The following is a 14,513-nucleotide window of genomic DNA, read 5'->3' as shown; positions in this document are numbered from 1 at the left end:
CCGCAGCGGGGCGGACAAAGCCGGCCGCGCGCCGCGGGGCGGGCGGGGTGACGGTTCGCGGTCGGCGGAGCCGGCCCCGCCCCCCGCGCCCCCCGCGCCCCCCGCGCCCCGGCCCCCCGCGCCCTGGCCCCGCTGCCGAGCCCCGGGCCTCGCGCGCGCCCCCTGCGCGGCCCCCGGCGGCTTCCCTGGGAGTCGCGCGCTCCGCGGCCGCCGGAGCAGCACCTCCGCGGGTCACCGGGCGCCCCGCAGCGCCCCGCAGCGCCCCGCGGCCGCGGGAACGCCCCCCCCCCCGCCCGGGCCGCGCGAGGCGGCGGCAAACGGCTGCCCGGCTCTCCGGGGCGGCCGCCGGGCCGGGCTGCGGCCCCGGCACCCCCCGCCGCCCCCGGCCGGGCCGCCGGTCACCCGAGGGGGGCCGCCGCCCCGCGCGCCCGCGCTGGAGCCCCCCGCGGCCCCCGGCGCCGGAAGCGGGGCGGGATCGGCCCCCAGACCCGCGCCGGGGCCGCCCAGGGGCGCTCGCGGAGGCCGGCGGCGGGACGGCGGGCCCGGCCCAGGGCCGTGCTGGGGCGCCCCCGAGGCCACACCCCCCGAGCCGCCCGGTTTCCCCGAGTGTTTCCGACACACAGAAAAGGAAAGAACTCCGCGGGCCCGGCCGCCTGCGGGTCTCCGCTCCCTGTGCTCGCCTTGCCTGCTCCAGGGGGCCGAGGCTCCTGGGCTGCGCGCCCGCGGCCTAAGCCCCTTCAGTAGCCCCGAAGATCAGCCCCTCCCAACCAGCGGCCGCGTTCACCCCGAGGGGAAGGCCCGGGTAGCTCAGGGGAGCGCGGCCTCGGGCTCCCAGTGCCCCGTCTCTGCTCCAGGCGGGGCTTTTTGACCTAAGATGGTGGCCTTGGTTACCTCTTCATGAGAGCTCCCACCCCGCTTCCCCACACATCCCAGGGTGACTTTTTTTAAAAAACATATATCATTGGTATATGTCATTACAAATTTTTTTAAGATTTATTTATTTATGCATACAAGAAGTGGGGGGCAGGCCAGAGGTGCAGGGGGTGAGAGGATCCACCAGAGACAGAGTGGGGAGCAGGACAGGTGGATCCACTGAAATCCACTGCTGAGGGGAGCAGCGGGAGACAGGAGAGTCTGCTGCGCCCTGTGGGTAGCTCCCTGGCCGGGGATCGAAATCGTGCTGCGGAGGCTGCGGACAGCTTCGTAGTACTGGTTGCTTCATGGGCCGGTGCTTAACCCCTTGCGCCACCAGGGACACCCCCCAGGTTGACGTTTTAAAAGTTCAAGCCAGTTTCTTTGTAGAACGTCCCACTTCTACGTGTTGCACAACTTCCCCATTCTGCACTTGCCTGGTTGTGCCCTCCTCGTGTCATTTGACTCCTTTTTCTACCCCGTGTTTATAGTGAGCTGGGAGCGAAATTGAAAGACTATCAGATTTCATTTCTTTTTTTGTGGTAAAATAGACGTAAGCTAAAGTTGACGATTTGAACCCTTCCGAGGCATTAAGTCCACTCACATGGTGTGCAGCCATCTGCACCATCCACCTCAGGGGAGCTCGCATCACCCCTGCTGAAACCCACCACACTGGTCAATGTTAGCCCCCCCACCCCCCCAGCAGAGAGCCGCCCATCTGCTTCCTGCCTCTGAACTTCCGGGCTCTGGCACCTCCTGTGAGCTGAGTCTTGAATCCTTTCGTGTTTCACATATTCCACTGGACAGTGTTTCCTGAGCCACTCATGCTGGGGCATGGGGTGGACGTTGGTCCTTCCTCTGAAAGCACGAGTCCTAGCCACTGGCAGTGTAGCGCGGTCCGTGGAGAGTTCCTTCCTGCAGCCTCTCCCCTGCCCTCCTTGGACTTCTGTTTCCAACCTCTAGGAAGCAAGGTCAACCCTCAAAACTGGGGGCTACTCCAGGTGTGACTCCAGGCACCTCCCTCTTCTTTCTGAAGTGGACACTCCCCTTTTAGACCTTCAGGAGTCCTCTGCTGGGAAACATGCATCCCCCCAGAACCCCCAGGAGAGTGGAAGATGGAGCACCTCCCTGTCCAGGGTAGAACTGCACAGACCAGGTGGGTGGAGGGTGGGACTGGTTCAGCCTCCCTCTGCCCATGAACCACAGCACAGGCACCACCCCCACTCCCACCCCACCCCTAAAACCTGCCAGCAGTGGGGGTGGGGGCCTCACTCTCCACACACCTCCCCCTTGAGCTCTCCCCTCCCCCTTAGCTTACCCTAGCACCCCCTCCTCCCAGGGCCTTTCCTGGCAGCCAGCTCTAGTCTTCCTGCTTTCAGGTCAGGCCCGCCATATCCCCCAAAGCTGTGTCTGAGGAAGATTTCCCGTGGGTTGGCTTAAAAGAGAAAAATAAATAAGAATGTAAGGTCATGATTTTTCAGGCCAGGGGATAATTTTTTACTCGCCTCCTTCCCTGGACAAGGACTGTGTGGTGGGAGGGCCGTCGGCTTGACTGATACTCTGATCTGGTAGGCAGGGAGCAACTTCGCAAGCAGGATTCAAATCCTATCATCAGTGAGCCAGGCGGGCTGGGGAGGAGCAGGGAAGGGCAAAGTCAGCCTGAGCAGAGAGAGAAAACCCCCGGGCCTGGGATTACCACCCCCACGTTTTAGCTAAATAATAACTTTAGGAGGAGAAGAAACAAAAACCAGGTAAATGGATCCTTCATGACTCGATGACTCACTTCCTGGAAGCGAGATCAAGAGCGGGAGTGGGTGCCAGGGGGGCGGGCACAAGACACCACGCCGGGTCGGGTCTGGACTCCAGCGTGATTCTCCTTTATGGGGTGGCCTGGGCAGGTCGTTGGCATTTCCGAGCCTGTTGCTTTCCTGAGAAAGCAGTGAGGACCGTGTCACCCTCACAGGTTTTTGTCAGGATTAAATGGGCCGGGCATTTCAAGCCCGGAGCAAAGCCCAGCCGCCCCCCGCCCCCCGCGGCCAGTCTAGCCCACTCGTGTTTTTCTCACTCTCCTGCTGCAGTTCATGTCCAGCTTTCTGGTTGACCCGGGCCCCAGAGTCGCTGTTCCGGCTCTCTCGCCTCCACGGCATTCTTAGTCTCGCCAGCGCAGGCCTGCTGGACGCTCCGCACAGGCAGAAAGGCCTCCCGCCCCACACAGCCGGCGTGGGAACTTAACTCATTAGGAAGAGGGGTCAGGCCGCGCGCCTCAGCGGTGCCCCATTCCTGCTGCAGTGGACGCTTCCGTCCCCCGCGGCTGCTGTGTGTGAAGCTGGTCTCATGCCCGCCTCCTCCCTGCAAGCCGGCTGCCCGAGGAGGTGCCTGGTCAGGGCGGCACCGAGATGCCTTCTCCACGCCCCGGGCCGCAGTGTGGGAGCCTCCTCCGTGCTCTGTGGCGCGCACTGGGCTGTGGGAGCCGCCTCAGTTACTGTGTGGCCAGGTGGGCCCAGACTGGCCACGTCAAGGAGAGCGGAAGGAAGGCTGCCGTGGCATCATTACGCAGGTTAGAAACGGCGAAGCTCCACTCCTTGCCCAGCAGGCAAGTTGGGAGGCTTAACTGGATAGAGGAGTGATGGGGCTGCCCGGGGAGAAACCAGGCCATTAAACCAATAATCCAGGTCACGAGCCAGGACATGCCAACGCCAGAGGCTCTAGCCAATCACTGATCCTGGGGATAAAGAGGAGTCTCGAGACCCTCTCTGGTGCCCCCTGTATTTCAATAAATACACATTTTCTGTTGTCCACTCTGTCTCTGGTGAATTCTTTCACTCCTGAACCTCTGACCTACACCCTGATTCTTGCCAGCAACAAAGGAGAAGCCTCTGGGGTAGTGGGTGGGGACCCGAGCTGAGGATCCCAAGTGTGCAGGGAAGCACCTCAGAGAACCCACAGAGACGGCCCTTGCCAACATGGGGCAAACATGGCCTTGCACTGGGCCAGGTTCAAGCACAGCCGTGGCCCAAAGAGCGCAGGAGTGCGGGAGGAGCTGAGTTCCCAAGGCCCGCCTTGTCCGATTTAATAAGCATGACTTCCTTGAAATTCACCTCTGCATTATTCCAAGGGTAACAGCTTTTGTTTAAAACAACAACGAAAACTTGAGAATACTACAACACAGTTTTCGTATTGACAGCAAATTAACTATTGCCTGATTCAGACAGAGACGGGGCCATCAGGAGGGCAGCAGGCCCCACATCTCCCACAGACCCCCGCTTTGCTTCCACCCACTTAAGTGAAAACTTTGTGCAACCGGACCCCACTTACGATGGTTCTGCTTACGTTTTCCACTGCCCGATGGTGTGAAAGCAAAACCACGGCCTGTGCTGCCCTGCAGAGGCTTCCCCAGTTTCAACACGCTGGCTTCCATTTCCCGTGGGCTTGTCAGGAAAGAACCCCATCATTAATTGAGGAAAATCTGCGACTAGCTTCTGTGTATCTCACCCAGAAGTGGCCAGGAAATAGTTCCACAGGGAGCCCCCAGGACAGGCAGATGGGGTTTTTGACTTGGGTGTCACCCACAACAACGCGGGTGCCAGCCCATGTTCCTGATTCTTCCGGGAGGATGGACACACCTGAAGCTTGCATCTCAGTGAAGAATTTTCTGCGCAGAGGGACTTGGCCAGCTCCAGCCTCACCTGGACAGGCACCAAGTCTGGGATGGGCAGGACCAGGGCTGCAGCCAGAGGGGTGCGGGCTGGGCCCCTGGCTCTCCTATTGCTCAGGTAGCCCCTAAACTGATGTTCAACAGCCCTTTGTCCACCTTAAAACTGACCCTTAAACGTTTTCAGAAATGTATTTGCAGGGGCTGTAATTTCCACTAACTTGCAAATGTTAACGTTTTTAAAGCATGTTTTTTAACTTCCAAATTCCATGGACTCGAGCCTCCCAGGTGGTGCAGCGGTTGAGCGCTGGGTTGCGAAGCTGCCCGCGGCCTCTGCGGTGCCGGTTCGATCCCCGGCTGCTCCCCGGCCACCGGAGGAGGGTCCCGCATGGCGCGCAGACCTCTCCTGCCTCCCGCTGCTCCCCTCAGCAGTGTCCTTCGGTCCCTCTGCCTGCTCTGCTCCCCGCTCTGGCTCTGGTGAATTCTCTCACCCTCCCGCACTTCTGACTGTACCCAGTGCTTGTATAAACAAACAAACAAACAAATAAATAAATAAAACATGCCTCTATAAAAAACAAAAACAAATTCCATGGACTCGGCACCGTCTGTGTCCTCTATAAAGTCTCGGTCTGTCTCCTCTAAGCTCGTTTTTTGATGGTATTTGTAATCCAGATTGTTGCTTTCTTTTGAAATGTTTTACTTTCTTCGGTGATCTCAAATCTCTGAGGGGGGTGGGGTGCGCCTCAGGGAAGAGCCCACTGATTTGTCCTGGGGAGAAAGGACCCAGCCCAGGGGGAGAGGCCCTGCCCTGACCAGCACCCCTTGGCAGGGCTGGGATCGGGGGACCAGGGCCCAAGGCTGCTTCAGTTGTAAATGGGCACAAACCCAGAACCTACTTTGTAGGATTGTGGTGGGAATTAAATGGGTTAATACCTAAGAAGCATTTGGGAAAGTGCTGGAACCTCTGAAGCATTATTATTATTATTATTATTATTATTGATAGGTACATATTTTTTTTAAAGATTTATCTATTTATTTACGCATACAAGAGCTGGGGTACAGGCCAGAGGTATGGGGGGTGAGAGGATTCATCAGAGACAGAGTGGGGAGCAGAACAGGCAGAATGACTGAAATCCACTGCTGAGGGGAGCAGCGGGCGAGTCAGGAGAGGTCTGCTGCGCCATGTGAGTAGCTCCCTGGAGGGGCCGGGGAATCAAACTGTGGACAGCTTCACAGTGCTGTGCTTAACCCCTTGCGCCACCAGGGAGGCCCCAAGATTGCTGTTAGTTACTGTTATAATCTGGCTCACCAATCCCTTGCTACCAATGGGGCAGCTCCAATTTTTTCACTGCTATAAACAGTGCGTCAAAGTACATCTTTGCATGTCCTTATTAGTAGAATTACTGGGTCAAATGCTGTAAACATTTAAAACTTGGCTAGCTAGCAGTGTGTGGGAGTTCCCTATCTATATATCCTGGCCAGCAGTCTTTTATGGATGGAAATCAATATTTCCTTGTCTTAATCTAGATTTGTTTGATTATCAGTAGAGGTTGAATAATTTACTGCTTTCTCTCCACTTACTGTTTCATTTTGATTCATTTTGATTCACAGGAAGCTCGATGGGTGATGACGCCTTTTCTCTTACAGACGTTGTAATTATATTTTCTTCTTTTTTATATTTAAAGAACAGGTTTATTAGGAAAAGGGACAGAAGAATAAAGGACACTTGCATAGACACAGGTGAGCAGGAAGAGCTGCCCCGAAGGAACAAGTTTGCTAAGAGAGGCCTGCATGGTTGCAGGTGGGCGTCATCGAGGAGCGCGGCCTTCACTGAGGGAGGTCAAGGAAGAGAAGTCCCAGCATGGTACAGGTCACGGGCAGGCAGGAAGCCTGCTGCCCTGCAGAAGGAGAGAGTGGATGAAAAGAAGCACCTGCATAGTCACAGGTGGGCAGACAGAGTGCTGCCTATTGTAATTATATTTTCCTGGTTTATCATTTATGTCTCTTCTTGTTTTTAAAATTAGAACTTTTTGGGCCTCCCTGGTGGCATAAGGGGTTAAGGCGCAACCTATGAAGCTATCCGCAGCCACTGCTACACAAGTTCAATCCCTCGCCAGGGAGCTACCCACATGGTGCAGCAGACCTCTCCTGACTCACCCGCTGCTCCCCTCAGCAGTGTACTTCAGTCAGTCTGCCTGTTCTGCTCCCCACTCTGTCTCTGGTGAATTCTCTCACCCCCACACCTCTGCCCTGCACCCCAGCTCTTGTATGCATAAACAAATAAATCTTTTAAAAAATAAATAAAATTAGAACTTTTTGTTTTGAAATCATGTCAGGCACATGAGGTTGCAAAATTAGTAGAGAGTTCCTGCATATATTTCACTCTGGTTCCCTTAATAGTTTACAAACCCTACTACACTGTCAAAATCAGGAAATTGGCAATGGGCAATATGATTAAGAAAATGCTGACTCTTACTTGGAGATTTCACTAGCTCCACCATGGATTCTTCCCAGGTTTGGGCTGTGACTAATAAAGGTGCTATGAATGCTCAGGTACCGCTCTTGTGTGAAGAAAGCATTTCTCTAGGACACCTGTGCAGGGGGGAGTTGCTTTGTCACATAGAAAAACCTGGGAGGAAGGTAACCACTATCCCCAGCCGAGACATGAAGAAAGTGAGGCAAGGGGGTAGGTAACTCACCTGAAATCCTACAGGGGATACGAGATTTGACACTCTGTCGTCTCTTTCCTGAACTGCTGTTCACATCAAAACCAATCTGTTTATCCTTCCAGTGCTCTGTAGAAACAATAGAATTCTTTAGATTTTGCATTCATAATTATAATTGACAATCTTTGATGTTGATGATTACAAAAGTTTAATTAAAAGCTTCAAAAGAAAATGAACACAGGGGCCTCCCCAGTGGCGCAGCAGTTGGTCGCTGGGCTGCAAAGCTGCCTGCAGCCTCTGCAGCGCCGGTTCGATCCCCGGCTGCTCCCCGGCCACCGGAGGAGGGTCCCACATGGCGCGCAGACCTCTCCTGCCGCCCGCTGCTCCCCTCAGCAGTGTACTTCGGTCCTTCTGCCTGCTCTGCTCCCCGCTCTGGCTCTGGTGAATTCTCTCACCCTCCCGGCTTCTGACTGTACCCAGTGCTTGTATAAATAAATAAATAAATAAATAAATAAATAAATAAATAAGTCTTTAAAAAAAAAAAAAAAAAGAAAATGAACACAGCCCCGAGTGAGAAGATGCAGAGGAGAGAGGGCACAATGATGCAAGATCCTGCTGTCCCCACCATTCCAATACTGCCCGACAGCTGCTGTCGAGCACGCTTGGCCAAGTCCCACAGGTGATCCTAGGTGGTGATCTCACCTTTGTCTTTTCTTCTGAGTAGTCTGAATTTTTGTTTTTGATTTCCACCTTCATCTGGAAAATATAGAATGTCAAAATATGCTCACTGTCCATGTAGTTTGTTTCAATATTGGACAGCTTTTTTTTTTTTAGGAATTTATTTATTTATGCATACAAGAACTGGGGTGCAGGCCAGAGGTGTGGGGAGTTTAAAGGATTCACCAGAGACATAGTGGGGAGCAGAACAGGCAGATCCACTGAAATGTACTGCTAAGGGGAGCAGCGGGGAGACAGGAGAGGTCTGTGCACCATGTGGGTAGCTCCCTGGCTGGGGATCGAACTCAGGCTGCAGTGGCTGGTGATAGCTTCATAGTGCTGACACTTAACCCTTGCACCACCAGGGAGGCACAATATTGGACAGTTTTTAATGTCCACTCTGGTTTTATTGCATGGTGATCAGAAAATGCGGCATGTGCCTTTTCCTTTTTTCTTCTTGTCACGAAAATATCTATAATTCAGAGAGCAACATGGGCCTTGACCTTCTGAGGAGCTGCCCTGCTGCTTTCCACGGCGGCTGCACCACTTTAACACGCCACGCACAGGGCTCGGGTACGCCACATCCCACCTTGTCATTTCAGTTTTTAGATAATAACCATCGTGGTCTTGATATGCATGTCCAGTGTGAACTTGTATATGAGTACTTTAATAGGTAATAAGAATAGATAGATTTTAATAGATAATAAAAATGTAGAGTTTGGCACAAATCAAGACTGCTATCTGCTGCCTAAGCTGTAACTCTGTTGGGTGAAAACATTTTGGAAACACTTCGTAAGAAACATTCATTTGAGGGGCCTCCCCTGGTGGCACAGGCGGTTGAGCGCAGGGCTGTGAAGCTGACTGCCTCCTCTGCAGCGTGGGTTCGATCCCAGCTGGCTGGCAAGGGTCCCACACTGTGCAGCAGACCTCTCCTGTCTCTCCGCTGCTCCCCTCAATAGTGCATGTCAGTGGATCCGCCTGCCTGTTCCCTACTCTGTCTCTGGTGAATCCTTTCACCCTCCCGCGCATCTGGCTTATACTCTGGTTCTTGTATGCATGAATAGATAAATCTTAAAAAAAAAAAAACAGATTCATTTGAGCGGGCACATGGAGCGCAGGGCCTTGCACAGCCGTTGGGGCTAGACACACCCAGGGGACCCCATTTGCCACATCCTGGCCCCATCAAGGCCCTTCACCTCCCTCTTCTGTAACGTCCCATAGGACGTTGTAAGGCTTAAATGAAAGACTTGGTGGTGGAGCCAGCGCAAAGCAAAGCCGGGCTCATTCAGTGAATGGGGCCAATATGGTGCTGGCAGCCTGCCCCAGGGCGCCCAGCCCCACTGACCCTCACAGCCCCACCCGCCCCTCACAGCCCCGCCCCTCACAGCCGCTGGATTGCAGGAGGAGACCTAGCAGGAGGCTTATCTCAGCTGGGTGCCCAGGCTGAGGACAGCTGTGCTGGCAGATTAGAGGTTACAGCCTGGGCCTGGGTAGCTGCCTCTTCAAAAAGCTGCAGAATCAGCCTTGGGGTTGACGTAACCCAAAGCGGCAAGGAGTGTTGCAGGAAGGAGCAGAACAGAGCTGTGGCGGGAAATGCCTGGGTGGGGCGGGTTCCAGGCCCCACCCAGCCCTGCTCCTGCCTCTTCATGCCAAGCCAAAGCCGTCCCCTTGCGTGCCTGCGGGCCCCTGGGTGTGGATCAGCCCTTCCTGCCCTGGGCACAGCTCCTGATCACTTTTGGCGGCATCCGGGCTGGCTCCCAGGTCCCTGCGGTCGTCTCTCTACTTCCAGTGAGGAGACAAATGCTTTGAAAACTGCAGTGAGCCGGCTTAGCCAGGGCCTTGGAATTGTGACCTGAGGGGAAATGAAGTGTAAGGAAACCAATTTGACCACAGGACAAGTGAGATAAAAACATGAAGTTCCTAGGGCAGATTTCTTTTTTTTTTTTTTTTTTAGAGGCATGTTTATTTATTTATTTATTTATTTATTTGTTCTGTTTACACATGCACTGGGTACAGTCAGAAGCGCGGGAGGGTGAGAGAATTCACCAGAGCCAGAGCGGGGAGCAGAGCAGGCAGAGGGACCGAAGGACACTGCTGAGGGGAGCAGCGGGCGGCAGGAGAGGTCTGCGCGCCCTGTGGGACCCTCCTCCGGTGGCCGGGGAGCAGCCGGGGATCGAACCGGCGCCGCAGAGGCCGCGGGCAGCTTTGCAACCCATCGCTCAACCGCTGTGCCACCGGGGAGGCCTAGGGCAGATTTCTGATCATTATTAAGGTCTTGAGCCTCAGGCCCCACGGTCACTCCCAACCCCTCAACCTGGGAGCACATGACTGTCCCTCAGCCCTGTCCACGCAGAAGTTCTGGGGGAGCCCCAGCTCCCACAAACTTGATCTGGGAGCTCACCCTGGGAAGCGAGTCCACCGCTGGTCAGCAGGGGGCGCCCTCGGCCTGCGCGTCGGGCGCAAGGCCTTTCCACAAGGATTGACCTCAGACTGCAGTGGCCGGCAATAGCCTCATAGTGCTGAGCCTCAACCCCTGCACCACCAGCGAGGCCCTGAGTCACCTTGTACAAGTGCAAGGTCAGCTGACATTCTTCATAGGCTTGCGATGTGCTGGTCACTGTGCGTCCTCACAGTTCATTTATTCATCTCATGGGAACGAGGTGGATTAATTTGACGGATGAGGACACTGAGGCCTGACAAGATTAAATAGTCGATGGAATCTACACAGTGGCAGAGACCACTCGCATGTGTCTCCCCTTCTGAAGCACCATGGCTGCACAGAGCCCGCGCTTAGAAGGCGTCTGCACCTGCAGTGTTGGTTGGTGCAGCAACTGCAGACAAGGCAAAATAGAATTTAAGGGGAGCCTGGAGAAGGAACTGAATTGCTGCATCTCAGCTGTTGAGATGGGACAAATCCTGGTGAGGACACAGTGAAGGCTGTTGAGATGACAACGAAGGACTTGACGATGACAAACGTAGCCAATAAAGCAGCGGCAGGGTGGAGAGGAGACTTCACTGTTGAAACAGCGCTGCCGTGGGCGAAACGCCCCCCAAACAGCTCTCCTGCATTCTTTCCTGAAAAGTCAATCAACCCAGCAAACTTCATTGTTGTCTTATTTAAGAAATTGCCACAGCCTCCATCAGGCGGCGCCGTCAACTCCAAGGCAAGACCCTCCACCTGCAAAAAGACTGGAACTCGCTGAAGACTTAAGTGATAGTTAGCAATTTTTTTTGCAATAAATTAAGATATGTACATTCTTTAAGGGATAATGCTACTGTCCACTTTATCATAAACTCTAACGCGGTGGACCGTAACTACTGTATGCACTGGGAAATGAGAAAATTGTGCAATTTGATTCGTTGAGAGTTGTGGCAGTGGCCTGGAACCTGCACTATCTTTGGGGGGTGCTTGTATTTAGTGCACCAACGCCCCCACTGGTACTTGAACGCCATTCATTTGTACATTCCTCAGACTTATCCCATGGTAGCTGCGTTGTAAGTATTTGTAGAGCTGAATCAAACTGAGTAGATGTGGGGTGTATACACTTGTTCAAACAGACTGAATTTCTTTCTCGATGATTTTATTTTGGTATAAGTTTGCTTTCGGTGTAAGTAATGCAAACATACTCAGGTAAGTACTCTTGAGTGAATTAAAAATAGCTTTTAACATTTTCCTAGTGTTCGTGCTTGCCAAGCTGGAAATCAAAAAGATTTTTTTCCTTTGTGTCTGAGTAGGAGAAAGAACAGGGAATGAAAAGGCATTTTATCTGAACATTTTATCTAACATTTTGTCTGAAGGAAAAAAAGGAACTGTAGAAAAGGTAGAAAAATAAGGATGACTTTTAGATCTAGTTTCTGGTTCTTACAAAAGAAGGAATTTGAAAATTGGGGAAGCTGATTCACCTCCAAGAAGTTTTTTCCTTTGGGTTTCACAGCTCAGCAAACATTCTCCCTTGAGGCCCAGGTGAGAATGCCGAGTTAGGTATGGAGCAGAAATAAGTTACTAAGAAGCTTAGATGGTTAATATTAACTTACTTTTCTTTCATGAGTAAACCATATCTTCTGGAACTAATGGATGAAACCCATAGCACTTTCAATTAAGCCAGTTGGCAAACTTTTCCTGTAAAGGCTCAGGCGGTACATATTTCTGGTTTTGCAAGACAAATGGTCTCCGCAACGTCTCAGCTTTCATGGTGATGCCAAATCAGCCAGAGATAGCATACCACTGAATGCGGGTGTAGCTGTGTTCCAATAAAACTTTATTTACAGAAGCAGATAGAAGCAGGTTTGACCTGCTGGCTGGAGGCTACTGATCCCGAACTAGACTCTCCATTTTCAGGTCCAAGTTTTCCATTCTCTTAAGCACACCATGGCTTTGTAAAAGGAAGCCATGTCTACCAAGTTGCAGGGCAGTCATTGATTGCTTAGTGCAGGTGAGCTGCATTCCAGAGGACTGGAGGCCCTTCCAGGCAGGAGCCTGGCACAGTGACCTCCCTGGTCCGTAGTCCCTGTGAGCAGGCCGGGCTTCGACTCCACTTAACAAGCTTAAGAGCTATGAGCGCCAGGGCCAAGAGACCCTCGGTACTGGACCTGTTCCCTTTGCCTGATTGATGCCCTGGTTAATTCTCAGGCCTTCGATGAGAGGTAGGACTGTAAGCATCTTTTCCCTGGGAGCTTGGGCCAGCTCTGTGCAGAAGTGGCCCCCCCCAGACAAGGCAGTTTCCATGGGGGAGAGCTGCCCTTTGTGGCCAGGAGATTGGAGCTGGAAGTGGGAAAGTTCACGTTTGTTGCACACTCTTGTAACCAGGAGGGTTGCAGAGGGTAACTTCTGTGATGCACAGGACAGGGAAGTGGCCACATTTGCAGAGGCCTCATAACCACTCCCCTCGCCCCCTCACATGTTCTCAGGGTGATAAGTAACCCTAACAAAGCCTAGAGTCTGAGGCCAGGTCCTTGAATGAAAACCATCCTGTCCAAGGTTGTCCTGTTATAACCGTGAAACTGATTCCTGGCAGGGACCTCTGCTGTGGTAAATGCATGTGCACCCCGAGTCTGTGTGGGTTCTTCTCCCAAGGGCTCTGGTTTCACCCCCACTCAAAGGTGCGCAGGTGAGGCTCGGAGTGAGTGTGGGGTGTGTGATGGAAGGGGACGTCCTGCCCTGCCTAACTCTGAGCAGCCCTGGTGGGGTCTGGCCCCCAGAGACCTTGAACTACAATAAATGGGGTGGAAGATGAAACACCATACGTGAGGATTTCCTATCAGAAATGCTTTGATAGGAATAAGTTTGCTTATTCTTTATAAGTTTGCTCATGTTTTGTGGCCAGAAATGCGTTGTAGGTGATACCGGAATTGTCAGGCCTAGTCTCCCAGCCAGGAACGGATTCCAGGCTGCAGGGCAGTGCTGAGCCCCAGCCGCTAGACCCCCCACGGGTTGGTGTCTCACGAAGCCGCAGCAGGAACTTCGCAGACGCTCAGGCCAGCAAGCGAGAAGAGGCAGGTTCGTTTATAGAAAAAAAAAGTTTATTGAGGAGGAAAAGAGCAGAAATAAAGTGGGACTCCCAGGCCAGGGAACCAGGCCTGGGAGGGGCAAGGAAGCCCAGAGTAGAGTCGTGTCTCAGGGAATATAGACCTTTTTTCCCTCATTATTCTAAAGCTGCCCCAGTCTCTTTGTGATTGGTTAGTTCTCGTCTGTCTCACTTAATTTGCTACTGAGTGGGGGATCTTCACATTCCTTATCTAACAGCTTTCTCTTTCCCCATTTGTTGCATCTTTAAATTTATGGCCCAGTCTTCTGGATGGGCCTCCCTGCATTGAAGTTAAACAGCTGCCCTTCTAATGTGACCATAAATTAAACCACTCTCCATGTCTCCAATCTCCGCCTCCCTTTACCACCTGAAGGAAACCAGGACCAGCATTAACAATGTTGTCCTTGGTCCTGGCATGTTTGTTTTTCCTAATGGATGGGTTACTTTCCCTTGCTTGTCCTTATCTCTGAAGCCTCCCTAAATTTTTCAGAGGTCCCCTCCTGCACCATCCCTAAAACTGCCTAATAACCCTAGCTTGCCCTGTCTCATAGGTACTTAATTCTTGTTTCTATCAATTGCCCAAGGGTCAGATTGGTTTCATTAGAAGGATAAGCCATTTTGCTGAAATTAGAAGTTTCCAAGAACTGACTGACTACGTCCAGTGAGGACTCGCTGTCTGCCCTGTGCAGTGTCCAGGGCTCCAACTGAAAGTGCAAACAGCCGGGAAGTGTGGTTCACTCACGCGAAGGTGCATGAGCCTCATCTGGTCTCTGCAGCAGACCTGCAGGGCGAGGAGGGGCTCGTGCAGAGCAGCAGCCACGGATTCTGGAGTGGACAGCGCTTCCTGGCACCGCTGCCGAGGAGAGACAGCTTTCACAGGAGTCCTCGAGCCCGGCCACAGCCCGGTGCACCACGGTGTGCATCTCACCTGCAGAGGCTCGAGCGGAGAGCGGCCAGCACCTTACTCATCAGTGCCCCCAGGCCCCGGCACACAGGGATCCTCACACCCCCCCACACCCCCAGGTGAAAAGAAAACTGCAG

Source organism: Talpa europaea (genome assembly GCF_964194135.1).
Source record: "Talpa europaea genome assembly, chromosome: 6".
Classification (NCBI taxonomy): Eukaryota; Metazoa; Chordata; class Mammalia; order Eulipotyphla; family Talpidae; genus Talpa; species Talpa europaea.
Note: the sequence above shows the minus strand (reverse complement) of the source record.